The 13,756-nt window shown below is 35.5% G+C and overlaps 1 long non-coding RNA gene across 1 annotated transcript in view; it reads left to right on the top strand.

Moving 5' to 3' along the window:
- LOC144288844 (uncharacterized) overlaps positions 1–13,756 on the top strand; it is an 87,403-nt gene that overhangs the window by 12,481 nt on the left and 61,166 nt on the right. The window lies entirely within an intron of this gene.

Raw genomic sequence — 13,756 nt, forward strand, 5'->3', positions numbered from 1 at the left:
ATAGAACTATGTTAGCTGAAAAAGAGAACAAGTAGCCTGTGTAAAGCTTGCTTTAAAACATTATTTTAGCATTTAATTTAATTTGAATACCGATGTATACAGATCACAAAATCAACTTACATTATTAAATTCTTTAGCATTTTATTGAACTAATCCATATCTGATGCATTATATAGAATAACAATTCCACTATACTTACTATGTAAATTAGCCCAAAACAATTTGGTTGTTACCTTTAGCTATAAACAGATATGACAAATTCAAGCTGATTTGGGAAATTATTTAATCAGTGAGAGATAAAATGTGTGCAAATGAAAATGAAATGTCATATTTTACAAGTCAATTTCAAATTGAGATAATATAATTTCTACATAAAATTTGAGCTTCTCATAAATATTAACAATGCAAAGTCAAAGCTGCATCTTTACATTTATATCACTCTACAATATTATTTTTCAAGGATATGTTAATATGAATTACAGAAAATGAAAAAACTTTATCAGAATGAAACTCAGAAAAAAAACTCTGTTTATGTATTTCCCTTTAATTAGGTTCATTGTATATTTGTATTTTATATATGAAGTTTATATTTCAATTACATATACAGCAAAAAGCTAATATTTACATATTTATCATTACATGCAGGCCCTGTGCTAAAAGCTCTCTCTCTCTCTCTCTCTCTCTCTCTCTCTCTATATATATATATATATATATATATATGCAAAGATACACATATATGTATTTTACATATACATATGTATATGTATTATACATATATATGTATTTTATCTTTAAAATTGGTCTATAAGGTAGGCATTATCATTATCCCACCAGTTTTATAATTAGGAAATAGACACTTAGAAAGTGTCTTATTTAACCTTAGAAAGGTTAAATAATCTGCCTAAGATTAAGCTGCTAATAATTGATAAAGCTGGAATAAGTCTCTGTTTTTCTGACTATGAGATTCATATTTTTATGCTATAATACTCCTGATTCTTCCCATAATATTCTCATATCAATTTAAGTACATTCTGAAGAACTGTATGGCTAATAAAGAAAACACAAAAAAGGTAAAAGCATAACTTCAAATGAATTCTCTTACAAATGGAAATATCATTTTTTTCTCAGTGTACATTTAAAACCCTCAAGATGATTTAACAAGATCATCAGTCAAGATGATTTTACCTTGACTTATATTTTCCCTAAGACCATTAAAATCTTTGATGAGATGGGTAGAAGATTAAAAAAATTGTCTATTCCAATCCAGAACATATTTTTTCTTTTCTTTCTTTCTTTTTCTTTTTCTTTTTTTTTAGAAATCTGGCTTGAAAAAGAGAGAACTTGAATTGACTTATAAGCAGTTTCTTTTTTTTTAGAAAAATTGACTGCTCTGGTCTATTTCATTATTCAAAACTACCAATGAAACTGAAGGAGTTTGGGAATCTCTGGTTCTAGTGGGTGGAACTCTTCTATAGTAAATCTGTGTTTGTCTAGGTGTAGGTAGATCTTCATTTCCTTATTTCTACACATTGTTTCTTTTGGAGAAGAGATTCTTTTTCTATGGGTGTCATGGAATGGAACTGTGCCTGCTAACTGGCTCTAGGTAATCTATACCTGGGAGATAGGAAGAGTCAATTTACTGGACAAATATTTCTTGAGCATCATCTATGGATCAGACACTGTGGAAGGTGCTAGAATAGAGCAGTAAAAGTAATATAAAAATTTCTGTAGTCTATATTCCAATAGAGGAAGGCAGACAATAACAAGTAATGTGTTGTAGATCAGAAGTTGATAAGCACTCTGAAGAAAAATAATGTGAAGAGGGAAATGGGTGAATTTACAATTTTAGTTATTAAGAAATAACTTTAAACTTAACAGGAAAAAAATGAGAATAATGCATGACATTTCTGTTTTCAAGAACCATTTTACTTATTATTATTTATTTATTTATTTATTTATTTATTTTTTAATATTTTTTTTTATTTATTTATGACAGTCACACAGAGAGAGAGAGAGAGAGGCAGAGACACAGGCAGAGGGAGAAGCAGGCTCCATGCACCGGGAGCCTGATGTGGGATTCGATCCCGGGTCTCCAGGATCACGCCCTGGGCCAAAGGCAGGTGCCAAACTGCTGCGCCACCCAGGGATCCCAAGAACCATTTTAGAGTAAGTTGCTATCACTCCTGATTACAATACACAAGGACTTTCTCCTACATAATCACAAAATAGCCATCAAAATCAAGAAATTAAAAAAAAAAAATCAAGAAATTAACACTGATTTTTCACTGCTCATACAGTTTCATCAGTTGTCCCAATGTTTTTTTAAAAACTTATTTAAATGCAATTAACATATTGGTTTCAGAGGTAGAGGTCAGTGATTTATCAGTGTTGTATGATACCCAGTGCTCATTCCATCATGTGCCCTACTTAATGTACATTATCCAGTTACCCCATCCTTCCACCCCCTTCACCTCCAGTGACCCTTAGTTTGTTTCATGTGATTACAGGTCTCTTATGATTTGTCTCCTTCTCTGATTTCATCTTGGTTTTTTTTACCTCTCTTCCCCATAATCCTCTATTTTGTTTTTTAAATTACACATATGAGTGAGATCATGTGATAATTGTCTTTCTCTGATTGGCTTATTTTATCGAGCATAATATTGTCTAGTTCCATCCACATTGTTGCAAATGTCAAGATTTCATTTTTTGATGACTGAGTACTATTCCATTTGAGATCTATCTATCTATCTATCTATCTATCTATCTATCATCTCACATCTTCTTTATCCATTTATCTGTTGATATATATCTGAGTTCTTTGCTCAGTGTGATTGTTGTGGGCATTGCTGCTATAAACATTGGCATACAGTGCCCCTTTGGATCACAACATTTATATCTTTGGGGTAAATACCCAGTAGTGCAATTGTTGGGTTGTAGGATAGCTCTTTGTTCAACTTTTTGAGGAATCTCCCTACTGTTTTCCAGGGTGACTGCACCAGCTTGCATTCCCACCAAGAATGTAAGAGGGTTCCCCTTTCTCTGCATCCTCACCAACTTCTGTCATTTTCTGACTTGTTCATTTTAGCCATTCTGATGGTGTGAGGTGATATCTCATTGTGGTTTTGATATGTATTTTCCCTGATAGTGAGTGATGTTGAGCATTTTTTTCATGTGTCTGTTGGCCATTTGTATGTTTTCTTTGGAGAAATGTCTGGTCATGTCTTCTGCCCATTTCTTAATTGGAGTTTTTGGTCTTTGGGTGTTGAGTTTAATAAGATCTTTATAGATTTTGGATACTAGCCCTTTATCTGCTGTGTCATTTGCAAATATCTTTTCCCATTCTGTCAATTGTCTTTTGGTTTTGTTGATGGTTTACTTTGCTGTGCAAAAGCTTTTTATCTTGATGAAATCCCAAGTGTTCATTTTTGTCTTTGTTTCCCTTGCCTTTGGAGATGTATCTAGGAGGAATTTGCTGTGGCTGAGGACACAGAGGTTACTACCTGTGTTCTCCTCTAGGATTTTGATGGTTTCCTGCCTCACATTTGTGTCTTTCATTCATTTTGAGTCTATTTTTGTGTATGGTGTGAGGATATGATCCAGTTTCATTCTTCTGTGTGTGACTGTCCAGTTTTCCCAATACCATTTCTTGAAGAGACTGTTTTTTTTTTCCCATTGGATATATTTTCCTGTTAAGATTAGTTAAGCATAGATCTGAGGGCCCATTTCTGTTTTTTTTTAAGTCTGTTCCATTGATCTATGTGTTTTTGTGCCATTATCATACTATCTTGATGGTAGAACTTTGCAATAGAGCTTGAAGTCCAGAATTGTAATGCCATTAGTTTTGGTTTTCTTTTTCAACATTCCTTTGGCTATTCAGGGACTTTCTGGGTCCATACAAATTTTAAGATTACTTGTTCCAACTCTGTGAAATAAATTGATGGTATTTTTATAGGGATTGCATTGAATATATAGATTGATCTAGGTAGCATAGACATTTTAAGAATATTTGTTTTTCTAATCCATGAGCATGGAATGCTTTTCCATTTCTTTGTGTCATTCTCAATTTCTTTCATGAGTGTTCAATAGTTTTCTGAATACAGACCCTTTCCTCTTCAGTTTGGTTTATTTCTAGGTTTCTTATGGCTTTGGGTGTCATTATAAATGAGATGAAGTCCTTAAGTTCTCTTTCTTCTGTCTCACTTTTAGTGTATAGAAATGCAACTGATTTCTGTGCATTGATATTATATCCTGTCTCATTGCTGAATTCCTATATGAGTTCTAGCAATTTTGGGGTGGAATATTTTGGGTTTTTCCATATAGAGTATCATGTCATCTGCAGAGTGAGAGTTTGACTTCTTCTTTGCTGATTCAGATGCCTTTTATTTCTCTTTGTTTTCTGATTGCTGAGGCTAGGACTTCTAGTACTATGTTGAACAGCAGTGGTAATAGTGGACATCCCTGCTATGTTCCTGTCATAAGGGGAAAAGCTCTTAGTTTTTCCTCACTGAGAATGATATTCATTGTAGGCTTTTCAGATATGGCTTTTATGATACTGAGGTATGTTCTTTTATCCCTACACTGTGAAGAATTTTAATTAAGAAAGGATGCTGTACTTTGTCAAATACTTTCTCTGCATCTATTGAGAAGATCATATGGGTCTTGTCTTGTCTTTTATTAAAGTAATGTCTCACATTGATTGATTTGTGGATGTTGAACAATCCTTGCAGCTCAGGAATAAATCCCACTGGATTGTGGTGAATAATCCCTTTAATGTACTGTTGAATCCTATTGGCTAGTATTTTGGTGAGAATTTTGGCATCTATGTTCATCAAGGATATTTGTCTGTAACTCTCCTTTTCGGTGGAGTCTTTGTCTGGTTTTGGGATCATGGTAACGCTGGCATCATAGAAAGAGTTTGGAAGTTTTCCTTTCATTTCTTTTTTTTGACACAGCTTCAGAAGAATAGGTACTAATTCTTCTTTAAACATATGCTAGAGTTTCTCTGGGAAGCCATGAGGCCCTGGATTCTTGTTTGTTAGGAGATTTTTGATTACTGCTTCAATTTCCTTGCCAGTTATGGGTCTGTTCAGGTTTTCTATTTCCTCCTGTTTCAGTTTTGGTAGTTTATATGTCTTTAGGAATACATCTATTTTTTTCCAGATTGCCTAATTAGTTGGCATATAGTTGCTCATAATATGTTCTTATAATTGTCTGTATTTCTCTGGTGTTGGTTGTGATCTCTACTCTTTTATTCATGATTTTATTTATTTGGGTCCTTTATCTTTTCTTTTTGATAAGTATGGCCAGGGATCAATCTGATTGATTCTTTTAAAGAAACAGTTCTTAATTTCATTGATCTGTTCTATCATTCTTTTGGTTTCTATTTCATTGATTTATGCTCTAATCTTTATTATTTCTCTTCTCCTACTGGGTTTGGCTTTATATGATGTTCTTTCTCCACTTCTTTTAGGTGCAAGGTTAGGTTGTGTATTTGAGACCTTTCTTGTTTCTTGAGAAAGGCTTATATTGCTGTATACTTCCCTCTTAGGACCACCTTTGCTGCATTCCAAAGGTTTTGGACAGTTTTGTCTTCATTTTCATTTGTTTCCATGAATTTTAAAAATTCTTCTTTAATTTCCGGGTTGACTCATTCTTTAGCAGGATGCTCTTTAGTCATTATGTATTTTAGTTCTTTCCAAATTTCCTCTTGCAATTGAGTTCCAGTTTTAAAACATTGTGATCCAAAAATATGCAGGGAATGATCCCATTATTTTGGTACTGGTTAGGACCTAATTTGTGACCTAATATGTGATCTATTTTGGAGAATGTTCCTTGTGCACTCAAGAAGAATATGTATTCTGTTGCTTTAGGATGGAATGTTCTGAATATACCTGTGAAGTCCATTTAGTTCAGTGTGACATTCAAAGCTCTTGTTTCCTTATTGATCTTCTGCTTGGACGATCTGTCCATTGCAGTGAGTGGGGTGTAAAAGTCCCCTAATATTGCTGTATTATTATCGATGTGTTTCTTTAATTTTGTTATTAAGTGGCTTATATAATTGGCTGCTCCCATGTTAGGGGCATAAATATTTACAATTGTTAGATCTTGTTGGATAGACCCTTTAATTATGATATAGTGTCCTTCTTCATCTCTTATTACAGTCTTTGGTTTAAAATCTAATTTGTCTGATATAAGGATTGCCACCCCAACTTTCTTTTAACGTCCATTAGTAAGATAAATGGTTTTCCACCCCTTCAATTTCAATCTCAAGGTATCTTTGGGTCTAAAATGAGTGTCTTGCAGACAGCATGTTGATTGGTCTTGCTTTTTTATCCAATCTGTTACCTTGTGTCTTTGATTGGGGCATTTAGCCCATTTACATTTAGAGTAACTATTGAATGATTAGTGCCATTGTATTATTTGTAAAGTCACTGTTTCTGTATATAGTCTCTGTTCCTTTCTGTTCTATTTTACTTTTGGGCTCTCTTTTTGCTTAAAGGATCCCTTCTAATATTTCTTGTAGGACTTGTTTGATGGCCACGAATTTTTTAGTTTCTGTTTGTCTTGGGAGCTTTTTATCTCTCCTTATATTTTGAATGACATCTTAGCTGAATAAAGTATTCTTGGCTGCATATTTTTCTCATTTAACACCATGAATATATTATGCCAGTCTTTCCCGGCTTGTCAGGTCTCTGTGAATAGGTCTTCTGCCAGTCTAATGTTTCTACCCTTGTAGGTTACAGACCTCTTGTCCTAAGCTACTTTCAGGATTTTCTCTTTGTCATTGACATTTGCAAGTTTCACTAGTATATGTCAGGATGTTGACCTATTTTTATTGATTTTGAGGGGAATTCTCTGTGTCTCCTGGCCTTAGGTGCCTGTTTCCTTCCCCAGATTAGGGAGTTTTCTGCTATAATTTTCTCTAATACACCTTCTGCCCCCACCCCCTTTCCTATTCTTCTGGGATCCCAATTATTCTAACGTTGTTTTGCTTGATGGTATCGCTTATCTCTTAATTCTCCCTTTGTGATCCAGTAGTTATCTCTTTCTTGGCTTCTTTATTCTCCATATCATATTATTCTCCATATCTTCTTTATTTTATCTCCTATATCACTAATTCTCTCTTGTCTTATTTATCATAGGAATGGAGCCTCTATTTTTTATTGCGTCTATTAATAGCCTTTTTGATTTTGACTTGATTAGATTTTATTTCTTTTATTTCTCCAGAAAGGCATACTCTTGTGACTTCTATGCTTTTTTCCAGTCCAGCTAGTATCTTTACAATTGCTATTCTGAACTCTAGTTCTGACATCTTACTTATATCCATACTGATTAGGTCCCTGGCAGTCAGTACTACCTCTTGTTCTCTCTCTTTTTAAAAAAGATTTTATTTATCTATGAGAGAGAGAGAGAGAGAGGGAGAGAGAGAGGCAGAGACACAGAGAGAGAGAGAGAGAGAGAGGCAGAGACACAGGCAGAGGGAGAAGCAGGCTCCATGCAGGGAGCCTGAGGTGGGACTCAATCCTGGGTCTCCAGGATCAGGCCCTGGGCTGAAAGCAGCGCTAAACCACTGAGCCACCTGGGCTACCCCTCTTGTTCTTTCTCTCTCTCTCTCTCTCTTTTTTTTTAAAATTTATTCATTCATGATAGACACAGAGAAAGAGAGAGGCAGAGACACGGGCAGAGGGAGAAGCAGGCAGGCAGAGGGAGAAGCAGGCTCCATGCGGGAGCCCGACGTGGGACTCGATCTGGAGACTCCAGGATCGCACCCTGGAACAAAGGCAGGTGCTAAACCGCTGAGCCACCCAGGGATCCCCTCTTGTTCTCTTTTTTGAGGTGAGTTTTTCTGTCTTGTCATTCTACCCAGAGAAGAATAGATGAGTGAGAGAACAAAATACTAAAATGGAAACAATGACCCCAGAGAAATATACACTAAACACATCAGAAGAGACCAAAACTGAAAAGAAGGAAAAAGAGAAGGAATATAATCAGACAGGTGAACAGAATAGAGCAAAACACTGGATCCTGTGTGTATTTTGGCCCTTTTTTTTTTTTTTTTAGAAAACTAGATCCCAAAATTGTGATGAAAGAAGAACTTACATTGTACATAAATAAATAAAAACAATGAAAAGATAGAATGTAACTGTAAAAATGAATATTAAAAGAGAAAAAAAAGGAATATAAACAGGTGAATAGAACAGAGCAATATAGTATATCCTGAGTGTATTTTGGTTGTTTTGTTAGAAGAAACTACATTTCAAAATTGTAAAGAGGGATCCCTGGGTGACGCAGCGGTTTAGCGCCTGCCTTTGGCCCAGGGCGCGATCCTGGAGACCCAGGTTCGAATCCCATGTTGGGCTCCCGGTGCATGGAGCCTGCTTCTCCCTCTGCCTGTGTCTCTGCCTCTCTCTCTCTCTCTCTCTCTGTGACTATCATAAATAAAAAAAAAAAAAGAAAAGAAAACAAAAAACAAAATTGTAAAGAAAGAAAAAATATATGCAAAAATAAAATTAAATATATTGGATAATATATTTATATATTTATATATTATATATATATATTTATATATATATCCAATATATTATTGGATAATATAAAGGATAGAATGTAATTGGAGATGAAAATTAAAAAAGACTTTAATGAAACAGAAAAAACAAACAAAAAGGTAAATATGATCAGACAGGTGAAGAGAACAGTACCATACACTAGATTCTCGGTATATTTTGGTCTGTTAGAAGAAATTTCATCCCAAAATTATAAAGAAAGAAATATAATATATATATGTGTATATATATATACACACACACATAAAGTTATTGAGTTTATAATATATATATATATACACACACACACAAAGTTAAAATTAAATACAATGAAAGGATAGAACATAACTATAAGAATAACAATTACAAAAGATTTTAAAATAGAGATTATAAAATACAAAATTGTAAAAGGAAAGAGAAAAAAATTAAAATTGAAAGACTAAAGAATCATGGGAAAAAGAATCATGAATTCTATGTGCTATATTCTCCTATTGCTGGGGATTTGCAGTTCTCAAAGTTTGGTAAACTTGGTCTTGGCTGGATGATCTTGCTGATCTTCTGGCAGAGGAGCCTATTGCATTGATTCTCAAGTATCTTTCCTTGGGGGGAACTGCATTGCCCTTGCCAGGGGGCCAGGCTAAGTGATGTGCTCTGGATTGCTCTATGTGGCTTTTGTTTCCTGAAGGCTTTCTGTGTAGCTTTAGAGGATGTAAGTGAAAATGGCAGCTTCCCAGTCTCCAGCCCCAGGGTGAAAGCTTGGGGCCCCACTCCTCAGTACACCCAGAGCGATAAGCAGTCAATCACTCCTGTCTCTCTGGTCTCTGTCCACACTTGTGCTCACCCAGCCTGTAACTGAGCATTTCTATCTCAGTAGAAATGCAGACTCCTGTGGTGCAATTCCGCATTGCTCCTTTCAGGGTGGAAGGGGGGCCTTGCCATTTCTGCTGGTCCTGCCATTTATTGGACCCCTAGCTTGGGGAGCAGTGCTGCCAGTTGTGCCGAGGTTCGGAGTTTATGGCAACCCTGAGCTGAGAGCTCACTCGTGGGCTTGCTGATTGCAGCTGGTTTCCCTGCTCTGATGCTTGGGAATTCTGAGATACCCAGGCATCCCTCATCTTCCTGTGACCCTGTGGATCCTGAGACCACACTGTCCCACCTAGCATTCCACTCCTGCTTGGTGCCTGAGCGCCTTTCAGTCGGGGCATCCTTTACTGGAGCAGACTTCTAAAGGTTCTGATTTTGTGTTCAGCTATTATATTATTTTTTGGTTGCTGGCTGCCAGAGGCTCCTCCCCCTGAAGTTTATCTTCACATATATCACCTCAGATTCACTTTTCCACACCTCCTACCTTGCAGAAAGTGGCCACTTTTTCTATTTGTAGAGTTGTAGCTATTCTTTCCTTAGATCTCTGGTTGAGTTCACAGATGTTCAGAATGATTTAATAGCTATCTAGCTGAATTCCTGGGACTAGATGAAACTAAGGTCTCCTACTCCTCCACCATCTTGGACTCTCTCCTCCCCAATAAAGTTCTTTATACAAAAAGACCCTATTAAGGATGGGATGCACTTAGTTGTCATGTCTTTCTAGTGTTCTAAATAGTTTTTCATTGATGGAGAAAATCTTTTCACTCTATCTCTCTCCAAAAATTACATCATGTACTTTAAATGTCTTACAATTATATTTGTCCATTAGACCTCAGTAAAGCTGGGGAAAAACCAGTTTTTCACTATTTCTTTGACTTTCAAATTTGACCTTTTGGAGATATTTGCTAAACATTTTGTAGAAAGTTCTAGTATGTGGGTTTGTCTGATGACTCCTCATGATTAGATACCAATTATACATTTTTGGTAAGAATGCCACATAAGTCAAATTGTGTTCTTATTGCCTTCAATCAAGTGAGGTTATTTCAATTTGTCTCATAACTGTTAACATTAACTTTAATCACTTAAGGAGATGTCTGTTAGGCATCTTCATTGCAGGGTTATTCTTTTTCCATTCATAATTTAAAAGCATTTTATGGGGAAGTATTTTGAGAGTATGTAAATATCCCATTCCATATTAACTTTCATCCACTATTTTAGCATCTATTGATGTTTCTTGGTTGATAATTACTATCATGGTCTATGAGTTTCATACATTTATTAGTCTTTGTTCTACTATAGAGAAAATCTTTCTTTTGTCTATATTTATTTACTATTTGAAAAATTTAGATCAGGATAAACTCATGGGTTTTTATAATATAATTTTATATAATTTTTAGCATTATTATTTAATTTGATACTCACATTTTTCCCATGTTGGCCAATGGAGGTTCTTTTAAGTTGACATCTGAATCATTTTGACAACACTGCATCTTTGAGTGCTCCTTTCTTTCTGGAATACAAAGATGCTTCAGGCTCTTTCTGTAATTTCTCTGCTTAGCCCTGGAATCAGCCACTCTTGAGGATCTCTGGATTTCTTAAGTGAAAAATGACATTGGATATTTAGAAACCAAGATCTGAGTGCTAGATATATTTGTTGCCAAAGAGGTATTGCTGCTCCTAAATATTTTTAATGTTCATAGCTAAAGTCACATGTATGACTATGCATTCATATATGTATACATATACACACATACCTACTTATGTACATATTCATTTCTATATCTATATATTCTCAAAATATGAGTTAACATTAACTTCTAGCTCCCTTCCAACACCACAGGGTTCATTCTAGTTTTCTCCCTTTTGTAACTCCCTTCTTTTCCAATAAGATACATAGCTGCCATAACCTTTAACCTTACATATTGGATAAATATTTTCTGAATAGAACCAATCTCTTGTTGCTGCTACCAGGGCAAAACTCTTTAGTCTTCACCACTTTATCTTGTGGAGACTTCAACATGCTGCTCCAAGCTTCCTCTCTCAGTGCTCCCTCCACAGATGGCCTCTGCAACTCATAGATTGCTAAGTAATAACACACAGGTCTGCTGCTTCTCCCAGCCCAACCCTGCATAGGTGACTACATTTCTGGGCTTTTGGAAAAACTTATTTAGGAATGTAGGAAGAATACAAGGTTGCAATTTTTGATATAGTGGTCAGGAAACATCTTGCTAATATTAGATTGGAGGGAAGATCTATAGTTGGTTAGAGAGTGGATCGTGTATGTGATATTTGAAGAAGAGTATTTTAGGCAGAGGAACTAGCTCGTGCAGAGGTCCTGAGGCACAAAGATGCCCTGTGAGTTAAAAGCAGAGAGGCTACCATCATTACAACACAGTGAAAGGGAGAGAGAGTAAGTGATGTCAGACAGATGTCAGTAGGACAGACTCTGCAAGGCCTTGTAGACCATTGTATAGTCTTGGCTTTTCTCTAAGTGAGCTAGGGGGCCATAGGAGGATTTTGAGCAGCAAAGTCATGTAATCCAACTTTTGTTTTAAAGGTTCATCCTAGTTCCTGTGTTGAGAATAGACTGTATGTATGTGTGTGGTGGTAGGTGGGTAGGGGAGAGGGAAGTTGAAAGCAAGCAAAACAGTTAAAATACCATTGGGATATTTAGAGGAGAAATTAGACTAAGTGTGGTAACTGTGGAGATGGTGAGGAGTGGTCAGATTCTGGATATATTTTGAAGGAAGGGTTGATGGGATTTGCTGACTGGATAGATACAGAGTATAAGAATCAAAGATATATAGGTAACAAATACTTTAAAAATACTGAAATGTAAATTTAAGGAAGTCAGGGATTTTTTTTTTTTTTCTTTTTTCTCTTTGGTCAGTTTTGTTCACTGTTTTATCCCCAATTCCCAGAAAAATGCCTGGCTCATAACAGACATTCAACAAGTAGTTGTTGAATTGTTGAAGAAAAAAAAAGTAAAGAGGAAACCTAGCATTTATGCCTCTTGGGGAATTCACATCTTCCTTAATGATGGATTTAGAAATTACTATGGAAAAATATTGGGAAACCTATATTTAGTCAACCAATGAAATGTGAGGGGAGAATAAAAGAGACCAAGAAAAATATTCTTTTAAATGTTTTCTTTTACCAAATATACCTTCTTAAAATGAATGTTAAGAACATTCAAAGGACGTAATTGTGCTCAGTAGCTCCTTCTTTAGGGCATTAGCACTCACCTACTATGACATGATGCATTCTTGCGCACATGGGATGGGTGGCAAGAAATTCGCTGCTCACAATTAGGAAGCACCAAAATTTGAGTAGAATATTTGTAGAAAAATAAGAGCAGGTGTGATTATTCTTATTAGAGCAGACTCTTTCCCTCTTTTTTTTATTTGTTTTGAATTAGAGCAGCATATTTGCAACAAGTATACTAGAAAATGTACATAACTTGCAACCTTTCTCATCTTTTCCATACCCATACTGATACAAACTGGTACAAACTTTCTAGAATGATATTGAGGATATATGTAAGAAACCTTAAAAATATTTGTGAAGGTTGACACTGCAATTCCCACTCTGTATCTTGCTCAGTATTGTTCATGTACAAAGCATGTACATAAATTGACCTATTTCACCAGACTGGTTTTACAGAAAATCTCATTTAGTTGAAAAAATTCACATAGTTCACATACATTTCTCAAGATTTCACATGTTCAAACAGTACAATATCTGGTGACTCACTTTTGAAGTTGCCTTCACATAAATTGTTGAACAATTTAGGGGGCTTAATTTACCAAAAGAGATGATCTTCCCTACAGATTTTTGAGCCAGAGAAGCAGCAGGATAATGTGACTAACCGTATGATGTTGTTTTGCCATTATAACGTTTTTCTCTCTCCATACTAATACTACCCATGCCCTTGGCTACAATGATGACCTGCACATACCACAGTAGCTCTTTTTTTTGAGATCCTACTCTCTCAGTCTACATTGTAGTCAGGTATGAGTGACTCACAATTTGCACACATGGATGCAGCTTTTATGGTTATAAAACATTTCAATACAAAAATTAATAATACAAATAATTGGGATAATACAAAAAAACAACTATTACCTAACAGTTCAGACCATTTCTTTTCTTTCTTTCTCTATTATTGGGATCTTACTATAATATTTATTCTCCTCCTCATCCTTCTTTTTTGAGTGAAAGAGAGGGGAAGGACCAGAGAGAGAGGGAGAAAAAGAATCTTAAGCAAGCTCAGTGCCCAGTGCATAGCCTGATGGAGGCTCAATCTTACAACCCATGATCATGACCTTAACTGAAATCAAGAGACTGAC

This window comes from Canis aureus, chromosome 18 (assembly GCF_053574225.1).
Source record: "Canis aureus isolate CA01 chromosome 18, VMU_Caureus_v.1.0, whole genome shotgun sequence".
Taxonomy (NCBI): Eukaryota; Metazoa; Chordata; class Mammalia; order Carnivora; family Canidae; genus Canis; species Canis aureus.